Source organism: Mixophyes fleayi, chromosome 12 (assembly GCF_038048845.1).
Source record: "Mixophyes fleayi isolate aMixFle1 chromosome 12, aMixFle1.hap1, whole genome shotgun sequence".
Lineage (NCBI taxonomy): Eukaryota > Metazoa > Chordata > Amphibia > Anura > Limnodynastidae > Mixophyes > Mixophyes fleayi.
The window spans coordinates 68461738-68468403 of record NC_134413.1 but is presented as its reverse complement, the minus strand read 5'-3'; positions in this window follow the sequence as shown (position 1 = coordinate 68468403).

Below are 6666 nucleotides of genomic sequence, written 5' to 3'. Positions count from 1 at the left end.
TATAATTGACATATAAAGAAGTATAAATGATTACTCCAATGAGGTATCTCTCTGTACAAACCGGACTGGCCAGCAATTGTGACTCTGCGACTGTCCAGCGAAAATCAGTTGGAAGATCATTTTTTATATAGTTATTTTATTATTTCATTTTCACAACTTTAGCGTTCTCATCAATTCCTACAAAATCAATTTGACCTATTTCATTCAGTTTGTGGCTTCTTCAGTGGGTTCCTTATTTAAACTGAAAAGAATAATGCTCAGAGCCATATGTAGTGCCAAGACTGATGTGCGTTGGCTAATAGCCCTGCTCCTGCCTTGCACTGGACAATGATAGTATATTGTGAGCACTGGCTATAGCCTATAGCATTTGAGGTTTTTTTTGGGAGAGAGCAGTGTCTCTTTGAGACCAGTGATACAACTTTCCAGCAATGAGGGTATATAATTAATTTTATTAGTAGCGCATGGTTGCTCTACTCTCCCGGAATGTCCAGGAGACTCCTGAACTTTTTTGGAGTTCTCCCGGACTCCCGGGATAGCAGGGCAACTGCCATCCTGGCATGATTAGTGGCCACTCACGTGGCCACTCCCCCATTACAGAGCCCTCCCAGACATCATACTGTCAAAGTTGCCAAGTATGCATTAGTGCCAGTGTATTTTTGTCTTCTGTTTTTGGAAGAGAACTATGAGGTGAATATTTTGCAGAACAATCCTGAAAACTTCTCTCCTCTCTAAATAATACTTTAGAGAATGCATTCTGCCCTGTGCAGTGCATTATACACATCATTTTGCTCTTTTGCAGGTTCATTTAACTGCTTTGTTCTAATTTTGGAGATTCGTGAAGTGTGTTGGCACAGGGAAAAGTAATGTAGTTTGGCAAGTCTGGAATATATAGTATAGTTATGGGGTAAACTAGTAAGTACAGTCATTTACGTATCTTCCTTGATACTCCCCCGAAACCTAGAGGCAGGAGACCACACCTAATGTGTACTCAGCTATTTATGAGGAGAAGTATTATGATGTAACATGAGGTGTACTATTGTGATGTAATATACATTTCTAGGTCAGTAGAATAAAGTTATGAAGGATGGTTTCTGCTTGGGTAATTTAACCATAATCCAGATTGACTTCCTCTCTCCATTTCCAACTTCATTTATATCCTGTCTACTGTATCCTTCTTGCATATGTGAAATGTGACAGTAATATGTGGGGTATGTAAAAAGCTTTCGCTGAAAATCCTGATCATGTAATCAGGAAATCATTACTGGATATAGGAGGAATCTCAACGGTGTCATAAACTTTCACTCAGGAAAACATCCTATGAGTGTAGGAGCACAGAAATGTAGTGGAGTAACGAACCGCGCTAGTTGTGAGTTGTAAAGACTTTCACTGTTCCAGCTGTGATATAAAGCAGACATGCCTGTAGATAAAGCTGAAACGTACAAGTGGTAAAAGCATATGTGTGCCATTACTGAAAGAATTACGCTACAAAACAAACCCACTTGCATAGCACGGTCTCTTGCCAGAGGAGCTTACAATCTAATTTCCCTACCCGAGTCACACACAAGGCAATTTTAGTCAGGAAGGCAATTAACTTATTAGCATGTACTTGGACAGGGTGAACACGGGAATAACATACCGAGCCTGATTCATGAAGAGATGCACTCTGAGCGCATTGTGAGCGCAACCCACGTTCAGTATTATACGCGCGTATTTAAGTTTTCTGTACTCCCGAATTCATCAAAGCACGGACCATCGGATACGGGCGCTGTTGAATTCGGGTGTAGGTCTGCTGTGCTATATTACACAAGACACTGCAGGATACGTTCAATGTCTATGTGGATTATAAATCCGCAAAAAAACGCACAGGAAAATAAAATAAAATTGAATTAATGTCACTTGTTAATAATAAAGGCATTAATGATAAAACATTTAAAAAAAAAAGGTCATAAAAAAAAGTACTCATGAAATACATTTATTAGGATGTTGTTAATGTCTAATGAGCATAAAATAAATTGTTGCAGTTGCTCGTGATTGCAAGCACATGTTATAGCATACATACCAGACTGTCAGTACTACTGATCAGGACTTAGACTAGCCCTGTAGCTGGAGCAAGAGATACGGCAGAAAAACAAGTAACTTTGAGACGCTTCGAGCTGGATTCGGATGTGGCTGCTTGGTCTTGAGTTTGGCACGCCCATATTGTACATTGATTGCGGAAAAACGCCCCTTCCCCATCACGTTGACTCACAGAATTCGTAGGCTGCAGTAAGTGTCCTTTGCGTTTGTGGACGCAGCGGACAGAGCTGCATTCACAGAGCCCCCTGCCCCCCAGCCAACCCCTGTTCCAGAAAATAGCAACAGCAACAAAGTATTTTTCAATATGGTAAGGTCATCCAACTGGTGGCCTGCAAGTTGGATGTGACCCTCAAGACATCTTTTGTGGGCCCTAGCTTTTCTAAAAACACTGTAGATTCTGTTGGATGACATCATCTTTTCCCCGTCGTATTCGGCCCAGGAACACATAGGTAAACAGAAATCAGACTTTCTTCATTACCATACTTGGACCACTGCAGAGAAGAAATATATAAAGTCCGCCTGACACAATCTTGTACACAGCGTTCTGCTCCATAAGCAATGAAGGACTATAATTGTTTTCATTAGATAAGTTACTACTGTTAGTCTTACTCATCTCCCAATCCATGGGTCTCTGACCGCTCTTGTGATGTCACGGATGAGGAGCACCCTGGCCTCACCCATTCACGTGATGTCACGGATGAGGAGCACCCTGGTCTCACCCATTCACGTGATGTCACGGATGAGGAGCACCCTGGCCTCACCCATTCACATGATGTCACGGATGAGGAGCACCCTGGTCTCACCCATTCACGTGATGTCACGGATGAGGAGCACCCTGGCCTCACCCATTCACATGATGTCACGGATGAGGAGCACCCTGGCCTCACCCATTCACGTGATGTCACGGATGAGGAGCACCCTGGTCTCACCCATTCACGTGATGTCACGGATGAGGAGCACCCTGGCCTCACCCATTCACGTGATGTCACGGATGAGGAGCACCCTGGTCTCACCCATTCACGTGATGTCACGGATGAGGAGCACCCTGGCCTCACCCATTCACATGATGTCACGGATGAGGAGCACCCTGGCCTCACCCATTCACGTGATGGCACGGATGAGGAGCACCCTGGCCTCACCCATTCACGTGATGTCACGGATGAGGAGCACCCTGGCCTCACCCATTCACGTGATGTCACGGATGAGGAGCACCCTGGCCTCACCCATTCACGTGATGTCACGGATGAGGAGCACCCTGGCCTCACCCATTCACGTGATGTCACGGATGAGGAGCACCCTGGCCTCACCCATTCACATGTTGTCACGGATGAGGAGCACGCTGGCCTCACCCATTCACGTGATGTCACGGATGAGGAGCACCCTGGCCTCACCCATTCACGTGATGTCACGGATGAGAAGCACCCTGGCCTCACCCATTCACGTGATGTCACGGATGAGGAGCACCCTGGTCTCACCCATTCATGTGATGTCACGGATGAGGAGCACCCTGGTCTCACCCATTCACGTGATGTCACGGATGAGGAGCACCCTGGCCTCACCCATTGACGTGATGTCACGGATGAGGAGCACCCTGGTCTCACCCATTCACGTGATGTCACGGATGAGGAGCACCCTGGCCTCACCCATTCACGTGATGTCACGGATGAGGAGCACCCTGGCCTCACCCATTCACGTGATGTCACGGATGAGGAGCACCCTGGCCTCACCCATTCACGTGTTGTCACGGATGAGGAGCACGCTGGCCTCACCCATTCACGTGATGTCACGGATGAGGAGCACCCTGGCCTCACCCATTCACGTGATGTCACGGATGAGAAGCACCCTGGCCTCACCCATTCACGTGATGTCACGGATGAGGAGCACCCTGGTCTCACCCATTCATGTGATGTCACGGATGAGGAGCACCCTGGTCTCACCCATTCACGTGATGTCACGGATGAGGAGCACCCTAGCCTCACCCATTCACGTGATGTCACGGATGAGGAGCACCCTGGTCTCACCCATTCACGTGATGTCACGGATGAGGAGCGCCCTGGCCTCACCCATTCACGTGATGTCACGGATGAGGAGCACCCTGGCCTCACCCATTCACGTGATGTCACGGATGAGGAGCACCCTGGCCTCACCCATTCACGTGATGTCACGGATGAGGAGCACCCTGGTCTCACTCAGTCATGTGATGTCACGGATGAGGAGCACCCTGGTCTCACCCATTCACGTGATGTCACGGATGAGGAGCACCCTGGTCTCACCCATTCACGTGATGTCACGGATGAGGAGCACCCTGGTCTCACCCATTCACGTGATGTCACGGATGAGGAGCACCCTGGCCTCACCCATTCACGTGATGTCACGGATGAGGAGCACCCTGGTCTCACCCATACACGTGATGTCACAGATGAGGAGCACCCTGGCCTCACCCATACACGTGATGTCCCGTGACTGAGCAGATCCATGTAAATTAAATTAAGATGAGCCGATTATGGGGAGCAAAGTCCAGAAAAAGTTATCAGGTTTTTTTTTATATCTTAATCTTTAACCTTGCCACGTTATGTCTGTAGAATTTAAAATAACGATAACATAAGCTGGAATGCTGTCATAAATCTATTTTTGTCTTGTTAGCTATCATATTACATTGATAATAATGTGATGTTATAATGGATAAAGCTTTTCTTCTATTTTCGGTTTGTGGTGGAGGGTGAGTGTATGTGATAGTGACTTGACAATTACCCACCTTTCTGCATTACAGCCTTTTAAAATAAGTGGTTTAAAATACATACCGCATTCTGATTTTATGTATATAACAAAAAGTCCATTTTATTTTTCAAGATGATGTCATATATTTGTTCCAAATGCATCTATACCAGGGGCAAACGCAGGATTTGTAGAGGGGGGTATCCACACCATGCCGCCAGTGGGCGTGACAAGCATGCATGGGGGTGTGGCTATAATTTTAGACAGTGCTCTCCAACTCTTTCTATCCCCATAATTTACATGGGCAATGTTGCGTGCACTACTGTTAGATGCACACAGCTCTGCCTTTTCAAGCAGAGCCGTGTGAAGCAGGGACAGGGTCCAACCACCTCAATTATACAGTGCCCCAGGCTTGGAGGGGGGTTTCCAGGCACTAGGTACTCCCCCCCCCCTCGGTTTGCCTATGTATACCAGTGAAGAACAACCTAAGATACTTCAAGGACTAAACGTGCAGCCACCCACCTTTAGAAAGGCAGCACAATACCCATAATCTTTGCAATAAGTTAAAAAAACAAAACATTTCATCAAGAAAGATACACAACATTCCATTAGAATAGATTCCACAGGTCTTCATGCCACTCAACCCCCCCCCCCACAATATGCCCAAAAGACCCTGATTTGCCTTTAAGTCCCAATTTACCTCCAAAACACCTCTCATACCCTCCTTAAAACACCACTCGGCCCCCCACTCACACCTCAAATTCCTCATTCCCCTCTGACAAATGCTCCTCAAACCCCAGCCCTCCCTTTATTGGGAGTATCAGTAACTCACTGCTAATCTAATGAATGAGAAGTCAGTGGAAGACGTTGGCATCATGTGACCTGTGTGGTTGAGCCCGGTTGGGGTTACTGGCACTGTGAGAAGACATGCACTCCCCGTGGCATCGGGAGGAACAGGAAGCCAGTAGGGATGGAAATAAGCTCAGCTGAGCATAGGAGGAGGACGTGTCAAAAATGGCGCAGTAGGTACAGGTGAGCGTTACTCCTCAATGGGAATTAATACATTGTTTTGAGCATCATCATTTATTTTATATAGCGCCACTGATTCCGCAGCGCTGTAGAGAGAACTCATTCACATCAGTCCCTGCTCAATTTTTTGATAGCAGCCAATTAACCTATCAGTATGTTTTTGGAGTGTGGGAGGAAACCGGAGCACCCGGAGGAAACCCATGAAAACACAGGGAGAACATACAAACTCCACACAGATAAGGCCATGGTCGGGAATTGAACTCATGACTCCAGCGCTGTGAGGCAGAAGTGCTAACCACTGAGCCACCGTGCTGCCCATCCTATCAGTATTGGGAATTATTGCTGGAATATATTATCTGTTTGGCATTGGGCCTTATCAAGGACATATTGTATCCGGTTGGCATGGGGCATTATTACTGGCACATTTATCTAACTGCCATTATAATTGACATATTTATCCGATTGGTATTGAGCAATATTATAGGCACATTATATCCTATTCCCATTATCATTGCACAGTAACACTTCCCTTGCTCCGTGTGCTGGAACTTGAAGCAGGAATATGCAAATGTCCTGCTTCTAACGTACACTGAGCTCTTGCAGGAATATAGAATTTCAGGCGTATAAAGTGTCAATGTCACAAAAGGGTCAAACTATTGTGTTCTTTGACACACACAAGAGCATCCTGTTAACTGATCTGCGGTAACATGGGAAATCAATACAGCAGCTGGAATGTCAATGAATACAAAGAAAAGGCTACAGGTGTGACAGACCATGTCTCATTCATGAAAGAGTGCCTGGGAAGAAATATCCTTTCCTTCTAGCAAAGCACGTCTAAAAATAAAA